Source organism: Phodopus roborovskii, unplaced genomic scaffold (genome assembly GCF_943737965.1).
Source record: "Phodopus roborovskii unplaced genomic scaffold, PHOROB, whole genome shotgun sequence".
NCBI classification, from domain to species: Eukaryota; Metazoa; Chordata; class Mammalia; order Rodentia; family Cricetidae; genus Phodopus; species Phodopus roborovskii.
The window spans coordinates 11,778,323-11,797,622 of NW_026126470.1; positions in this window are offsets into that span (position 1 = coordinate 11,778,323).

Consider the following 19,300-nt stretch of genomic DNA (forward strand, 5'->3'; position numbering starts at 1 on the left):
AATGGATATATAAAGGACTTACAGGCATGGCATTTCAAAATATGTAAACTTCGGCTTTGTAGTGGTGGTGCGTACCTTTAATACCAGATCTCAGGAGGCAGAGGCAGGCAGATACCTGTGCGTTCAAGGCCAACCTGGTCTACATGGCAAATTTCAGGCCACAGGGGCCAAATAGTGAGACCATGTCTCACCAAGAACTTTTGCAAAATTAGTGTACTGATTACTTCAAACTGAGACTACTTGTGTTAAATTTCAAAAGAGCCACTCATCTTTCTTAGATTTTTATGCTATATTCTTGTGGAGGGAGTTCCCTTTCCTACCAAGATTGTAAAAAAATCTTGATGGCAGGTGACTGTTAATTTAATTACTCTGGACTTTAGTAAATGAACTCTTAATTAATCCTTATTCTCACTAACATCTTCCTACTGCCAACCCCAGAACCATGTTTGGGTAATTTCTTTGAGCTCTATTCACTTATCAACGTCCCCATGCATATGGAAGTTAAGTAAAAGTTTTATACCTTTCTCTTCCAAACTGTCTTTCTTATTAATTGCTTCTCAGTTTATATACAGGACTAAGGAATAGAGGGGATCTTTTTGCCTTTCAATAGGAATTAAGGGTAGACTGTGCTGCAGTTTTCTTGTGCAAGAAGGTATGCATTCACTCACTTAGAAAGATTTACTTACTTGGTATATATTATGTCATGGCTCAAGTCATGTTGTTAACTTCAGAACTTACCTTGCTGTATTATATTGGCCCATTCTCTTAGCATTAGATCCAATTTTCAGATGTTGGGATTGGATTAGATAGATTTCTCAGGGTTTTCAGTCTCTAAAAGTTCTAAATCTACATTGTCAATAAGTTAAAATGATGAGACTTTGTAACTTGAGAGGAAGTACATTCTGTCATAAATCCATACCCAAAACAACTTAACTATTTAAGAAAAGGCTGATAATCTGACATTCTATCAGTTGGCTTTGGTTAACAGGACATTTACTCAACAAACAGGTAAAAATTTGAGGCTAAAACAAGTAAGAAATGTTTGGGAAATATAGAATTAAGTAGGTTAGATATTAAGCTCTCTTCACTGAATGATATTTGTACAAGCATATTCACTAAAGTGGGCTATAGATGCTCAGATTAAGCGGTCCCTCCCCCAGAGTCCCACAAAGGATGGAGGTACTTCTTCATTTTAAACTACCACTTTTACTCTTGTTTTGGTCTTTTGAGGCATTGTATATCTATGTGACAGGAGGTCTCCAAACATTTAAGAGAATAAACACTCTGCTTTTCTTTGGTACACCTGAACAACTCATATATCATTTATGAATACCCCTTCCTACCTGTCTGCAGGGGAGAACAATAACCCACAATAGACTCAGTATATATGGCTGATTTTTGTCTGATACATCTTTACTGCCGATCTCTTGTCATTGGTTTACAGAAGATACTGGTCCAAGGATGGGATTTCTGTAGTAAGGCAAAGAGTCATTACATTCTGTTTTAAGATTCAAAAGAGATTCTGGAAATTTTCAAAGAAATATGCACTTAATCACTTTTTGCATGACTTCCACTTTCAAAAATTAGATGGTTTGTCAGTGTTTTATAAATAATTCTTGGTATATTAAGCATTTCTAATGGTAAACTCTCAAAGTCTTCATCAACTCCCTTTTATACTTTAAATAGAAATTTATTAAAATTCCACATCTGTAACACCCCTAATTAATGAAAGGTATTGAGAGACTGGTTGCCCATGTTTTCATGAGAAAGCTAATTGACTATCTTTTTGTTCTTTCTCTCCATGAGTTGGTGAATTTGGGATAAAGTACTTGCTTCATCATTATATGTGTGGCACTTACATTCTGTAGGGAATGTCACTTATGACTGTTTTGTAGGGAACTGGATGGACATGTGATCTGGAGACCTGCTGTGAGATTTACAGTGTCCCTTACGTTTTTATAAGGCACTGGGCTGTCATTGTCAACACTGCCCATCTGAACTGCATGGGCTATGGACTTAAAAATGTTCATTAAACATCATGGGTGAGGTCATGAGAGCAGAATAGAGGGTAATCCACAATGTGTACATAGCCCCTCCCATGCATTGTGTATTTTACATAGAAAAATGTGTGTGAATAATACAATTTGCTTTAAAGAACAGTCATGATAAATGTGTTTTCTGCCTTTGCATTTTCTAGCTTAGATATGGGACTCAGAATATTTTGCTCTTGCTGCCCGCCAAAAAGAAGCATTTACCCACCATAACCAGTTCATTCATAAGTAATGAGTGATTGCCTTCCATGACATACTTTCCTCTGCAAATACATTATATATTAAAAACCTGCTTTACATAACCATTGTATGGCTTTGCATATGAAATACTAAAGCATCATCCGTTTTAATGAAACAGTCAGCCTAGTACTTGAGGAAATTTTATTTATGGCCCATAGACTAGCTACCCTCCAACATGAGGTAGCTGATGCATTTCTAGGAACTTCAAATTAATCCCTTTCATTACAGAAGTAGGTACCCATGAAAATGAATAGAAATTGCTGATCTCATTAAAGGGTGAATTGAAACCAATTCTTATGGTGGCAGTAGCTACAACCTATGATAATTTCCTTAGCTGCTGTATGAGTTAAATCCTATAATTACTTTTAAAACATCTAAATAGCATAATTTTGGTTATGTTGTATTCTTTAATGTGCATATTTGTGTGCATGTTGGAGGATGGATATAGAGACATATTTAAATAAACTTGTATTTCAATTGTATTTGTTTGGCTCTTTGCATGCACAGAGATTTATAGTGTGTCTTTTTACCAACACACTCTCCCCCGGTAATTCTTTTGATCCTCATTCTCATTTTGAGAGACTGATCCTCAGATTATGACTCTCGTTATGAATGTGTACTGTGCTAGAGGGCTATTTTTATGCTCACAGACTCAAATCATTCTGGAAGTTTAATTTCTCATCTCTAGTTTGAAACAGATTTTTAAATTTAAAAAGATGAAGACATTAGTCCTTGCCCTGGGGCCTTGATTTAAGGTTTAGACAGAAGGTTAAATATCAAAACTTTCAGATAAACCAAGTGTATATATTTCTGAATAAAGGTCTGGTACCATCTGCACAGGGCATTCATTCTAGCTACAATAAGAGAGTCTGTTTACAGAAGAATACACAATTTACACAGGACAAGTGCCTTTCTATCAAATAGAAGAGACGAGGCATGTTCATTTGTTATTACAAGCACACCATTTCCTTTTTGGTAAGTTAATGCCCTTCTTTAAAAGGAGATTAGCCATGTGAAGGAAAGAAATTGGAGCTGGCAGGCAATGGTTACAGATTTGAAATTCTTAAAAAGCCTGTGAGTTCAGTCTCATTTAGAGCATCTTAAAAACATCACCAAAATGTACATGTATATCCACTTTTCCCTACCTGGACTATTTCAGTATTATGACACATAACTTTTCATAGTTACAGTATGCAGGCAAACAGACATCCACTCTGAATAGACATTGAGGAAACTAATGGTTAATGTCAGAAGAAAGCAAGCACAGAGACCACAAGGCATAGAAAGTAATCTTAAGTTATGACATGATAGGTCATACCTTGATTTTAGCTAACATCTATCCTATACAAGAAAATGACCCCATCATTTTAGAAATCTTATCCTCAAAATTAGATGCAATCAGTAATTATCATGGTAGAGAATTTAAAATTCACCCTGTGCTTACTTTCACAGAAGAATCTCATACTATGAACACAAGGATGATATAATAAACCAGAGAGCATTTAAATATTTATGTCTATTCCCCTTCATTTTATATTGTGAAGCCCTGCAACGCTGGTGCAAAGAATGAATCTTATCTCTCTGAAAATAATTTGAGCTTCCGTGGAAAGGCTGCCATAAATTCCCTTCCTGGAGAGTGAGATCAACAACTAACTTATCCATGGAGCCCTCAACTAATGCCTGTTGGAAACAGGAGCAAACACCCATACATAAACACTGAGTCGAAGTAGAACTCAGATGCAGATGGAGAGGACAAGACCAGGCGGCAGAAACACATAGGGACAGCTTACCTGAACAAGGAGGAGCTAACGGGCCACAAGAGTGATAGCTGGGAAGCCAACATGGGACTGACTCAGGCCACCCCTGAATATGGGACTCAGCCAGAAGTACTGAGCAGTCTAAGACCTCAGACAGTGGAGCCAGGATGTGTCCCTGGTGCACAAAAGGACTTTGCGAACATATCCCCCATGGAGGGATAACTGGCTTAATCTTGAGACAGGAGAGAAGCCCTAGTCCCTACTTCACATGACCTGTTAGACCTACATGACCCCAACTGGATGGCATTGCCCTACATATGGAATTGGGGAGGGGGGGTGGGAGGGGAGGGTGGATAGAGTGCATGTGAGAGGGCAGAGAGGGTAAAAGGGAGGGAAAGAGGGAGGGAGGGAGAGGAAACTGGGATCGACATGTAAAATAATAAATTAAATTAAAAAACAATGCATTGACTCCAAAATTTAAGTTGAAGGACAAGTTACTGGGGAAAAGGATTTCTATGTTTGTTTTCACAGAAAATGAAAAGATGTGGATTCCTTCCAGACTAATGTGGTTTGATCAAGCCAGGCCACCTGAAACAGAATACCAGGTGATCCTACATTCAAAACATCTGGACAAAGCAGCCTTACAGACTACAGCCAGGATTTCTGCATCTTCTTAGAATCCACCATGACAGTGCCCCTTACCAGCAGGAAGTAGTTTGGAAAGAACGACACCCAAATTCCCAAAGATTGTCTATATATGTTTGTTTTCATTTAAATGGACTTGGTTATATAAAATAAATAAATAAATAAAAGATGAAAAAAAAAAAAAAAAGAAAAGAAAAGAATTTCTAAGACTTTAAATGTTAGGAGAGAAAAACCATGGGAAATCTCAGTAACACTACAGCCTTCAACAACAACAATTCTATTAAAACTTTCATCCATAAGTCACAATCATACAAAATAAATTTGTATGAGAATATAATTATAATTGTAACAAGATACATGGATGTATAGACTACTGATACTATGCTAAGTATGTTTTAGATTTTCTTTAATGACTTTGAGGCACTAGTCTTAATTTAGGATCTTCCTTAATAAAATTTCAATATTGAGAGAAAAGCATACATTTAAAATTTCTTGATTGGGAAGTCTTACAATACCAACTTGTTATATTGATTTATTTTATGTAAACTATGGATTTAGACTTTTCACAATGGTGAATTGTGTTATTTCAACAACTTCTACCTCATTTATATGGTAGTTTTAATAGGAAAACATGAAGTCTAGGGAAAGCATATTCCCATATATGGAAAAGCAATGGAGAACAAGAGGGTAGACTGAAAACATCTAGTGTGCTGTTAAATTTTAAAAAGAAATGTAAAGAAATAAGGAAAAAGTATGTTATCTCAGTTCAGTCTGACTTTAAGGCACACATGTTGAGTGGCTTACAGCCCCAAACACTACTGTGTCAGTATCTTTATCCATTAACTGTAAAACTCAGTGCATCAAGCATTTGATTTTTGTGGGTGTAGAAGAATTTGTAGGGTCAAGTGATGTTGAGTTAGGATACCTGTGGTTTATGTCCATGTGCACTGCTCTGTTACGTGGGGAAAGGTTCCAAGTTCAATAGTCTTCTCATCACAGGGTACTTCAAAGACCTCATAATCATTCAGTTTTTCTCTTTCTGAGTTTCCATTACATAGATGTAGGTGAATAAACTATGGAGGATTTCACAGATTTTTCACCATGGGATTTATAATGGTCACTGAGGTGACAAGAATCTATAGGTAAGCAATGCCTTAGAGCTCTGTTACATTTACAGATGAAATGTAGTGGTTCTGTTCTTACATTATCTTCATGATGACCTTTTTAGTTTTGCCTATTACACAAATCACTATAAACCTGTTTGAAAACTTCAATCCTAGGGGTTGGATATGATGTATCTTGTGCAATTCAGAATGTACTAACTATACTCAAAATTTGGAAGCCACAGAAGGCCTTACCTTACATGTGGTCCATGGAAAATAGGAGTGTTGTCTACACTGGACAATCTTTCCTGTAAAGATAAATGTTTCCTAACACATTACTCGCTAAAGCAGTGATTCTCAGCCTTCCCAATGCTGGGACCCTTCAATACAGTTCTCCATGTTATGGGGATCTCCAACCATAAATAATTGCATTGCTAATTCATAACCGTAATTTTGATACTGTTATAAATTATAATGTAAATATCTATGCTTTCTGGTGGTCTTAGATGACCCGAAATGAAAAGGTCATTTGACCCCAAGAGATCCATAAGTTGAGAACAACTGCTCTAGAGCATTACAGCTCTTTGTGAGTGCAAAGATATAAAGCTTTTGTTGTTTCCATTATAACTTTTACTCCTGCATTTTCCCCTGAGTTGTCATTTATACATTTCAAGTTAATGTGTTCTTCCTAAACAATTTTGGTTCTTGTGATGGTTCTTCTTGGTTGTCAAATACATCTGGAGAGAACTAAAACAGAAGTGGATAGGTTCACCTGTGAAGGGTTTTTCTTAATGCAGTAATGAATAATTTGAAGTGGGAAGTTTAATGGAGATTATTTGAGGTGGGAATATCAATCTTTAATCTGGATCAAATGCTCTGGTGGCAAAGAATACAAGGAAGGGAACTGTTGTTGTTCTTTGCCTGTTTGACCTCTTCCTTATTAGATGGTTTATTTCTTAACTGCCATTAAAGCCTACTTTGGCATTCTAGCATAAATTGAATACTAGCTGAGATCCTGAGATCCTCAGTCTTGTAGACTGGGAACCTACTGGATTTTGGACTTACTATCCCTATAGACAGCCACTGTTGTTGGACTTGCTGTACACACACACACACACACACAGTCAAGAACCACTATATTTTAAAAATTTGTTTTGTTTTATTCAAAATTCTATTCTTGGTCAGACATTGGTTTTCAGGAAGATAAGTCAACAAAAAATGAATTTCAATTTGAGAATGGCTAACAAAAGTATTTTCCTACCTTAAGCTTCCTCTCTTGAATCCTAGACCGATGTATTATTATTTTGATGTGATAACACTGTAGCAAGAGGAGCATGTGATCCTATGATGCCCCACAGAGAATGTGGAGAATTGCTATGAGTCATCTGCAGCCAAGGTTATCCAGTGAGGAAATCATTTTGCATCAGATACAGGGGTCCACAAAGCAAAGAAAAAAGATTGAATATTTTCAAAGCATATCATTTTACTTGGAGAAAAATGAAACAATTAAGGAGATAAGGAGATAGTTCTGTCATTAACAATGTTTAACAGAAAATAATTTTTGGAATGATCAATAAATCAAAGGTATGGTATAAAGTTCCACAATTCAACTTTCTTAGGGAGAATGGCCCATTATTTCTTGTAGTGTGTATAGCTTGTGAAACTGAATTGAATAATTTACTATGAAGAAGGCAACTACAAAATGCATTTCTTTTCATTTTACTGAAATTCTTGTTAAGAGTGATGAAGGTATTTGAAATAGAATGATTATAATTTTCACTACAACAAAATTGATGTATTAATAATTTTCAGGACTCCACATAGATGCCATAGAACTATGCTCTAAAAACAATATGGAATGAAGTCCTACACTACTCATGTAAAGCAGTTAATCATATCTGTTTATGGAAATACCACATCGGATTTTAAAGAGCTTTTACAATGCAAAGGGAAATAGACATCTCTGTCATGTGGAACACACAGACCTCTCTCTCTCTCTTCCTCTCTCAAGCTATTATTTCAGTTTACTTCTTGGTGTTTTGTGTTGAATTGTCCTCTCTCAACTCATCCCTCTGTTATTTTTATATGATGTCATTAGAATCACTATGTGTGTGTGTGTGTGTGTGTGTGTGTGTGTGTGTGTGTGTGTGTCTGTGTGTGTGCATGTTTACACTTATATGATAGGGTCAGTCTTTTCCAGGTACAAGCACCTTGATAGATTATTCAGTCATAATTCCAAATGATCAACTTTCTCAGTTTTATTCAGCTCAAGACTAAATACAATAATACAGATTATCAAGACTAAATACAGTGCAGATTATCAAAGAACTTAAGTTTGCATAGAAGTAATGTCTTAGAGTTTCAGCTATATGGCAAAACACTTTGACCAAAAGTTGTAGGGAAAGGGCTTACACTTGCACATTGTAGTCTATTACTGAATGAATTCTGGGCAGGAATACTGTTAAACAAGTAAGGAACTTGGAAGAACAAGCTGATACAAAGACCATAGAGGGGTGCTGCTATCTGGCTTGTTCAATTTTAGGTTTTGATTTTTATAGAACCCAGAACCACAAGCCCAGAAATGACATCAGCCATAGTGTGTTGGGACCTCTGCTATCAATTAGTAATTAAGAAAATTCCTTCCAGAAGATCTCAAGGAGGTGTTTTCTCAACTGTATGTCTCTCAGATAACTCTACCCTGTGTTAAATTTACAAAAAATTAGCCAGTTCCACTGATCTCTTGTTAAGTTGACACGCAAACATATTACTTTTAAACCATAACCTTTCCTTTCTTGTTCTCCTCCAAGATTACACATGAATATCAATATTACAATGTAAACACTCCCAATGTTAAAAGTCCCGAAGTCTTTAGAAAACTAAGTCCTTATAAATCCAGTCTCTTTAAAATCCATCCTCTTTAAAAATCTGTCTCTCAACTGTGGGGTCTTCTAAAATTGAAACTAATTTAAATACTTTCTTACTTAATGAGGAAAGAACCAGGGTACACCCACAATTTTAAAGAAAGCAAACTCCAAATGTGTAAATAATTGCATGCCCAATTATTTGGGATCCACTCTTGATATTCTGGGTTCCTCCCCCAAAAACTCATCTCACTTCCCTGGTTCCATTGCCTGCAGAACACAATTCATGTATCAGGGTCCCGCTGTTTCCACTATGCTGCTACTGCTGTTCCTAGTGGTCATCCTATGGAATTGGCAGCTCCAAATCCACTGAGGTCCTTTGCTACAGCTGGACTGCACTTTCACCAATAGCCTCTTCTGGACTCCCTTCAGGGACTCCAGCCCTGATACGGAGTGCCAAACTTCAGCTGCTCTTCATGTCCCCTTTATGCTGTTAAACCAGTACCACCTGGGTGACTCTTACACTTCTGAGTTCAGGTGTCAGTAGGAGGTACAATCCTGGCTGTCTCTAGAACACTGCTTCTCTGTGGTGACCTTGAAGAAACACTTCCCAAAGCTTCATCTCAATGATGCCCGTCTCTTCTTAATCACACCTGATTCTTCAGCCACAGCTGACCAGCACCCATTTTCTTAGCAAAGCAAAGATTTTACTCTAGTGTTATTTGTTTCATATCAATAACAGTAGATTTTTCAGGTCTAGCTGATCAGATTCTTCACACACATAACCTGCTGAACTCTTTGCTTTCCTCCAAAACTTCACTAGCCAGGCCTCTGTGATCTACATTGCACTCAACATTGTTTTCTTCCAAGCCCCTACACAGTAGCTCATTGAGCTCTCAACACTCAATGAATGTTCTAGCCCAGTGTTCCAAAGTTCTTCCACAAGGCTATCCCAAATAACATGGTCAGGTCTGTCACAGCAATGCCCCTTTATCCTGGTACCAACTTATCTTAGGGTTACTATTGCTGTGGTTAAAAAATGGTCAAACATAAATTGGGGAGAAAGGGCTTAATTGGATTATATTTCCACATCATAGTCATCATAGTCCGCAACTGAAAGAATTTAAGAGAGGAACTCAAACATGGCAGGAGCCTGGAGGTAGGAGCTGACGCAGAAGGCATGAAAAGATTATTGTCTGCTGGTTTGCTCATTATGGCTTGCTCAGCCTGCTTTCTTACAAAACCCAGGACTACCAGGCCAGGGATGATACCACCCACAACGGACTGGATTCTCCCCAATCAATAATTAAGAAAATGCCCACAGCTGGATCTTATGGAGGATTAAATTAGTTAGCACAGGTATGTATGTAGAAGAATTAAGAATTGCTCTCAGAAAATCAGTCCATTTGGAGAATTCTACATCTTTTAACTACCACACTATGCTGTTTAGTGTCTTGATCATTATGTGCCATGGGTAGCTCTTTTCTGATGCAGTCTATTTGGTGTTCTGTACTTCTTGTGCCTTGATAGGCACCTCCTATTGTGGGGTAGAGACCCAAAGACCACCCAGCAGGACCAAAGTGTGAATGAATTGAGAGTCTATAATAAGCTGACCAGTAACCACCTGGAGAGAAACAATTCTCACAGAGCAGCCTTGAATTCATTTTACAGGGAGCTTTTAAAGGCAACAAAAAAGGAAAAACTACATTTTGCTTGGTCATTGCATGGGAAAATCATGTAAGCAGTTTCACAGAAGCCAAAATCATGCAGATTGGTGGAGTACTTGGACCGCAAGTTTCTAGAATAGGGTGTGGAACTCACCACATTTCTTTTTATGGTGGGATTAGGAAAGGAACAGTTAGTTTCAGGCTAAACCAATAATGGTTCCAGGTGAGACAAGATGGAGGAAACTTGTGACACTCTTGAAGGTTTTTGAAATTTTCATCTATGATTTTATTGAAAATATTTTCTGTGCCTTTGATTTGGGAGTCTTCTCCTTCCTCTATGCCTTTTACTTGCAAATTGACAGTGTTTCAGATTTTCTGGATTACTACATGCCATATATATATATATATATATATATATATATATATATATATATATATTTAATATTTTCTTTGACCTAGATATCCATTTCTTCTGTCTTATCTTTAATGTCTGAGATTATCTACATTTTGTTAGTCAGGTTTGCATCTGAGTTTTCTGTCTGAATTCCCAAGTATTTCCTGTCTAGTTCCCCCTCAGTTTGGATTTTCGTTATTGATTTTATTTCAGCTTGCAAATCTTGAACTATTTCTTCATTTGACTGTTTGTGTTTTCATAGATTTCTTTAATATATGTATTGGGATCCTCTTTAAAGACTTCTAAGATATTTATAAATGCTACTTTGAAGTCCTTATCTTGTGCTTCAGCTATGTTGCTACTACATCAAGGTCTGATATAGTAGGCTTGTTAGGTTTTAGTGGAGACAAATTGGCCTGTCCTTGATTGTGTTTTTTGCTATTGCCTAGCATCTGTTTGGGGGATGATTTTAATTATAGGTGCTAATATCTGACCTTGTGTTTGTTGGGTATATTTTCTATTTCTTGGTTTCTATTGTCCTTTCCATTTCTTAGGAGAATGTGTTGGTTGTGGGTTGCCCAGGAGGAAATGCTTCTGTGTTCCTGCCAGGTGCAGCCCCTAGGGCTTCAAGATAGACCATGTTTCATGGTATCAAGGAATGGACATGGGCTAAGAGTGTGTATTGGGGGGTTTGCCTAGGGTCCATAGGACCTTTCATTCTGAGTGTAATTATTCACCCTAGTAGGGACTCTTGTAGCTGCAGTCACCTTTTTCTATGTAAGGAGGTTATTGAATATATATTATTCCTGACCCCCATTCTAAAATAGGATTTCCCCATTCTTAAATCTTACACAATGAGAACTATAACTGATTTCCTTACCTCACTTGAGTTAGGAACATTCTATGATTACTGACCATTCCATTTGATTTTGTCAGTGGATGTGTTGGTTTCTGAATGTCTGGCATACACTCAAGAGATGGTTTTAGACTGACTTAGTAACTTTGATAGCCACACAGAGGAGAATGCAGCTGTTAGACCACACTCAAGGGATGTGCTTCTACTAGATTGCGAACATAGCCTTCTTTTAAAGAAGACAGGCTTTTATGTTTATGGAGAGTGGTGCCAGTACCAGGAGGTAGAACATAGGGAAGTGCTTAGATGCTGTTTAAAAGGTTGCTGAAAATAACCTCAACTTCCTTTCAGCCATATTATACAGACCTACCAGGGGCTTATTTGTGATTATGACTGGTTTAGGCCTTGCAGTACTATACAGGCTGCTGAAGGGGATGCTCACAAATCTGAAACAGGCACATTATCCAGCACTTACTGTGGTCTCACTTAGCATGCCCTCATGAATGTGAAGCTCTTTCCATTCCTTCGATTGAGTCCCCAGACCTATTATTAGCATATTTTGATTTACAAGAGAGTAGGATTTTTTTTTAATAACAACACTGAGAAAGAAAAACTCATTTGTTCATCCCAAGAGGTTTTGAGAGTATATTATAAGCATGGGGTGGTCAGAATAAAAAGTACACAGCTCACGATTATTCTTAATTGAAGAAAACATCCAATTAGAAGCAAAAGGCTGAGAAACAAATTGTTGACCACAGTACATCATTACCATAAATACAATTATTTAAAACATTTGAACTCTAAGGATATAAACAGTGATGAGGGCTTCACAAGAAACAGGAGACAGCTGGCTGACTTGAAACCTTAGCAGTAACTGCGTTGGAGGCTGCCAGGGCTTCTACTGTTCCATTTTAGCTGAAGGCAGGATTACTGAAGTTGCATTATATCCTCCATCTCATTTTCAGCTCTATTGCACCAATTATGCTGCATGGAGGCTTATAGGGGCTTACATTGAGTTTCAGATAGATGGAAGCAGCCAGTCTATATTCTTTGTGATAAAAATAGTCATTAATTACTGAAACTTGTAAACCGCTTAGCATCGTTCTTAATGTGGCCCATCAGGTGCTTTGCCTCATTCTATAGCTAATCAGCAGAAGAGAAGGAAAATCCGTAGGAAGACGACGATCTTTTTTGGCTCAAACAGAAACCCAAGTTAAAAATAAATTTAAAATGCACCGAAAAACCCAAGCCAATATGCACACTCTGGCAAAACAGTGCCTTTTCTTTTCAATCAAAGTTGAACACAGGGGAAAATAGTCTTATGACATTATCCTTTGTGGAAATTAATTATCAGTATGGTATTTTTTCCCTTCCCAATAGAGAAAATGAGTTTGGAAGCCTGCTAAGGAGTTAGATTGATGAGAACACACTTAGAAATGGTGAGTGGTATTAGCTAATTGTCAATTTAAGGAAAAGTGAAGTGTCATTTCAATTCATAAAGCATTCAGTACAGTGGGAACCCAGGAAAGAGGGTGCTGCAGGAAACCTTGGGGAGTTTCATCTGTAAACACATAGCTTCAATGTGTTGGAAGGCTTCCAGAGGAGGCTGTTTTGCAATCAAGCCCCATAGTCAGGGTTGGAATTTTTATTGATACCTCTATGTTTAATTGACAGAAATGCCCACTGGGCAGCTTCATTAAGGCAATCAGAATTATGGACAGTAAATGAGAAACTATAGTAGCCTTCTTTTGGTGGGCAGCATGCAGATGAATGACTCACTTGTAAATGCATCTACAGGTTAGAAAAGATAGAAACCATGCCTGTATGGAATATAAACACATATTGAGAGCTTCCTTCCTTAACATACATATTTCATAAGTAACAACCATGTTTTTCAGGAATGCTGTGCAAACACACTTTGTGCTTTTCAATATGACAAATATTTGTGAATGGGGGCACAGTTTTTCAAAGGAATGAGCAAAGCAAATGGAAGTGATGGTGTATCAGCTAAGTTGATTTTTTATAAAAGCCTGGTAGAGAACCTTAAAAATGAACAGTGTGTGTAGGGGAAAAGGGCCACGGAGAGAAATTACACGTGGGTTTCTGTACATTAGAAGTTTGAGACTGTTTATTAAATACATAACTCGTTCTTCTGCTATACTAGCTCTTTTACCTAAGTGTGTGATTTGGCTTCCATTTCATATGTGTAACTGCGGCATGCTTCAATGATGCCACAGGGGATATTTGGTATGGTTTGAATATTTGGTTAAATTATTTGGAAAGACTCCAAATGCATTTTTACATACTCATGGCTGCTTTGGGTAAACAGTGTTTTCAGTTGACTTCCCTTTGCAATAGGGGAAAAAGCAACAACCCCTTAGATAGGGCAGATGATACATCCCCATTTGGCTTCTGGCACTACCAGATTGTATGAGTTGGTAGACCCTATTAGAAAATAATTTAAATTTGTATTGCTCCTTGGGAAGAAACTGCCTTTAAAACATGTTTATTATTAAATGTTGAACTATTAATAGGTATTGTATTTGTGCCTGCTTATTTAAACCTCAGTAGCTAATTTGGTTCAAATGAGTATAAACAATGAATTTCTTAGTATACCTTTATCATATCCATTGTGCAGAAATGCCATGCAGAGGGGCATGGAGGGGTAGGGAGAAAATATTTTTAAAGGTTCTGAGTAAGAAATAATTTGTCCCAAACAGAGAGAATGGTTGTTTTATATGCTGGATAAGGCAAGTTCTGGTACAAATTGATCATGAACAGCCAGAGAATATAAGAACAGCAAAACAAAATGCTTAAAGAGATACCATAATAGAAGGAGCCATTACAGACACTTGAATTGTCCAGATACCTGTAAGGATGACTCCCAACTAACAATCTAAGCAATAGTGGAGAGGCTACCTTAAATGCCCTTCCCTGATGAGATTGATGACTACCATATATGCCATCCTAGAGCCTTCATCCAGTAGCTGGTGGGAGCAGAAGCAGATACAGCTACACACTAGCCAAATTCCTAGAATCCAGTTGCAGAGAGGGAGAAGTGATGAGCAAAGGGGTCAAGAACAGGCTAGAGAAACCCACAGAAACAGCTGACCTGAATAACAGGGGCTCATAGATCCCAGACTGATAGCTGGGAAACCAGCATAGGACTGACCTAGAACCCCTGAACATGAGTCTCAGTTAGGAGGCCTGGGAAGTCTATGGGAACTCTGACAGTAGAAACAGGATGTATCCTTGGTGCCCAAAAGAACTTTGGGAGCCCATTACCCATGGAGGGATACTCCCTTAGCCTAGAGACATGATGTGGGGGCTAGGCCCTACCCCAAAGACTTGACAGATTTTGGTGATCCCTTATTGAAGGCCTCACCCTCCCTGAGGAGTATATGGGGGATGGGATGGGGGAGTCAGTAGGGGGCATGAGAGGATAGGAGGGAGAAGGGACTGGGATCGATATGTAAAATAAAAATATTAAATAATTAAAAAATAAATAAATCAGATTTTTTATGAGCTTTCTGGAGAAACATATCCTTTAGACATAAAGTTTTATTTATTATTTTTAAAAGGCAAAGTAACCTCCTTAGGAGCTATAAGTAGAAGTCAAGAAAAAAATGGAGAGAAGCATTTAGACATAGCCCAGGATTATTTGCTTTCTTAATATTTTGCTCACTGTCTCACTAAACTTAAAAGGGTTCACAAGATCAGTCTGTTAACAGAGGAAAAACAATGATTTATCACCAAAGGAATGCATGTGGAGACTGGTAGATGATAAAAGGCATTCTTTCATTTCACAATGTCACTCTTCAGGGCGACTTAGGCTCTCTGTAACCATTTTCTTCTCTGCTGTCTCCTTCACACCCCCCTTAAAGCCTTAGCTTCTCCCACACCTTTTCCAATGATGCTATGATTTCTTTAAGATTTCAGAGTGTAGCTCTACCCCAATGGGAAACTTTAAAATAAGTGATGTAAAGGAACCCTTGTGTTGATTTAGTCACAACCTTAAAGCTGTACTCATAGCTTTGGTAGGAATAGACCTAAGTATTTAAGAACAGTATGTATCACCAAGTGACTCCCCAGCAACAGAGTAAAGAAACAATCAATTGCAGGGGAAGAATGAACATTACATTCTGGTACTATCTGTTACCTGGTGATCTTTGAGTTCTTGTAACAGAGAACACTTACTTGTGGTGATGTGTTATTTATGACTTAATAAAGATTGCCAGAAGTATCAGAATGCAAAGCCAACCATACTAGTCAGCCATAGAAGCTGGGCAGTGGTGGCACACACCTTTAATTTTGGGACTGAAGAGACAAAGGTAGAAGGATCTCTTTGAGTTCAAGGCCACCCTGGCATACACAAGATTGGATCAGTCTAAAAGAGTAACAGAGCTCACACCTTTAATCCCAGCCCTAGAGACAAGAGACCAGTGAAGAGGTAAGATCTACTGGCTTGGATGCTTTGCTTACATGACCTTCTGCTTGAACCCCAATATCTGTCTCTAGATTTTTATTTTCCGTGTTATACTTACTTTCTTCATTTGTTTCTGGGTATGTATTTCTGAAGCTAAAATAAGAGCTTTGAGATATTACATTACAATTCCACAAAGTTATTAAATTGGAATGTGTCTGCCCTGTTTGAGTAGGTAAATCATAGGTCAGTGATCCACAGACAGACACCAAACTGAAGTCAGTAAGATAGAAACACCTTTAGCTCATGTCATTATATAGATCTAAGCACAATGTGATCAACAGATAAAATATGATGGACAAATTATCTCAGTAAATTGAGCTTCCATTGATTTTGGTTCCTTGTTCAGGAGCATATATCGTATGTGCTATCATGACTTCCAGAAACCATAATTTGTAACTGTTTCAGGATATTTGATGGCACCTAGAAACTCTGAGATTATGTTAATAAAATTAATTTTGGATCGGGGGCAGAAACAGTGACTAGTTTACAAGAATTAGTCTTAGAAAGGACAAAGGAGCCAGGACTACAGATAGCGAGATGTACAGGAAGGAGTAGGGAGGAACTTAGGGATTCACAGTCTTTTTGGTTTGGGTGAATGGAAAGATGCTGCTTTTGCTGGGTCTCCAGACAGAAAGGAAGGTTAGCTGCTTGTTTATTGGTTTCTATGATCTAGCAGGTTTTCAATCCCAACACATGACTCCTGAGTCTTTATTGGTAGCTTAGTTAAAACCTATATTGTTGGCCATGGCTGAGCCTATGCTGGTGGGAATAGAAATCCTTCCAGGCCTTGGTCTGAGGCACAGCGTGCTGACTGCAGGGCCACAATGAGCAGACAGTAGTTAAAGCAGATCCAGTAGATCTGCTTTGTCAGTAGATCCAGGTGCAGCTGCTAAGCCAATAAAAACATAGATTCATTAGTTCCAACCAATAAAAAACAAACAAACACAAACAAAACCAACACATTACTTCTAATTCCTGGAATAAATATCTTATGCCTTGAGAAAAAAATGATTCTTGATGACCCTGTAGAGTAGTTTTGGCATCTTTTGTATTGTTTTCTGCAACTGCAGACTGTCTTCCTGAAGCTTTTATGCGTCTATAAGGAGTCAAGATAAATATAGGCCTGTAAAATCTCAGTTTCCATAGTTCACACTTTTGGTTAATCCCAGGCTGCCAAAAAGACATTTTTGTAGGAGACATTGTCTCCTATTGGGGAGCAATGAATAGAACATTTACATATCCCCCATCCATGCCTTTGAAGTATATGTCTTAGACTGTATTGTACAGAGATAGGAAGAAATAATAATTAATTGAACAATCATACACTGTGGAGATATAAATAACAGTAAGTACGCCTGCAAAATCCTACCAGGTCTAGGTGACTTGGGTTGCTGTATATCACTTCCACTTGCTGTTCTCCCCAAATTTCATAGATTGGTTAATTTTAACATCTGAATAGTGCCGTTTAGTTCCTCAATGGGCCATCACTCTCACTAGCACAGGGAATTTCTTGATGAATGTCTAGTTCTTGATCTTCATTATATCTTTGTGAATTTTTCATTAAATTTATTTATTCATATATATGTATATATGTATACACACACAAACACACATACACACACACACATATATATATGTATGTATGCATGTGGGTACATATGTGTTCTGAGAAGAACTTATGGGAGTTGGTTCTCTCACTATGCCAGGATTAAATTCAGGTCAACAGTATTGATGGTAGATACATTTCCCCACTGAACCATCTTTCACAGAATCATTACTTGATCTTAATGGGACTATATGAAATGAGAGATCAATACCACATGATATTCTAGTTGACTAATGCAACTTATTGATTACTTTATCATGATGTTGTTGTTTCTGTTTTTATTGAACGCAGGTTTTTCTCTCATACAATATATCCCAACCACAGTTTCTCCTCCTTGCTTTCCTCCCATTTCCTCTCACACCTGCCATCTCTCCCAGATCTACTCCTCCTCCATTTCCCTGCAGGAAGGAGCAGGGCTCCAAGAGACGACAACCAAACATGACAAAACCAGACATAACCATACCAGGAGAAAGCTGGACAAGACAACCCAATTGAAGTAAAAGAGTCAGAAGGGCAGACAAAACAGAGACATGCTCCATCCAATTGTTAGCAGTTGCTTTATATTTTTCCTAGTTTTTAAAAACATGTAAAATCAGACCATTTTACCACCATTTTGGAACACGTATTTGGGATAACTAGAATATGTGTTTTGGAAATGATTATTCTCCTTTCAGTTTTCATAAACTCTTGAGTTTTGTTTTTGGGTTTTTTTTTTTTTTGGCAGTATTAGATTTTGAACATAAGTCATCATGCACTAGGCAAGTACTCTACCACTGTACTTATTGTAATCATTGGTATACCTCAATTTTCCAAATACTATACAGGTAGGCAAAAACAAATACAACTGAGGTAACTACTAACTAGAAAGCAGGAACAGTACAAGAGCTTTGGATGTGTAACAAATGAGTTGGTTATACCTGAGTTCAGTCATTCGTTATTACTTTGTCCTTCTGCTTGAGACGAAGTATTTAACTGGCAGAGTTCTGATTGCTTCTTATCCTATGAACATTGCTACTTCCAGCCATGCTGAGACAAGTTTGTTTGGGAAAGATGCAAAGATTCTGTTAGAAGAGGAAACTTCAAACGAGAGATTAAAAACAAGTATGCTAACTTTGAAAGGCTCTTGCGCTTTTCTGTTATGACCTTACCAAAGCAACTCAAAAGAGCAGCAACCCCTCTCCTCATATGTATGACTAGAAGAACATCTCCTAATTGACAAGTGACAGTGACAAGGTAATTAGGCTCAGCTCTCTCTACATTCTCACTACTTTCTCTACCTCCCAAATTCTAGGGTTGATCAGGGAGCTCAATCTATGAGTCATGCATTTTCCAACTACAGAATATAAGAATAAAAGAAGGCATTAGAGGCCCATATGAAGAGGCCACAGGTAAAGGTGTTTGCTGCCAAACCTGACAATGTGAGTTTAATTCCTTACAAATGGCTCCCGGTAAGAAGACCACATGGAAATACATAGATTAACACAAATGGGTTAATACTTAGACAGAGCTAGCCGATAAGAAAGTAGTAACTGGCCAATAGTATAATATCTAATACAGAGTCTCGGTGTATTATTTGGGGCTGGCGCGGCGGCGGGACAAGACTGGCGGCGGGAGGAAAAACCCATACTCCTTACAGG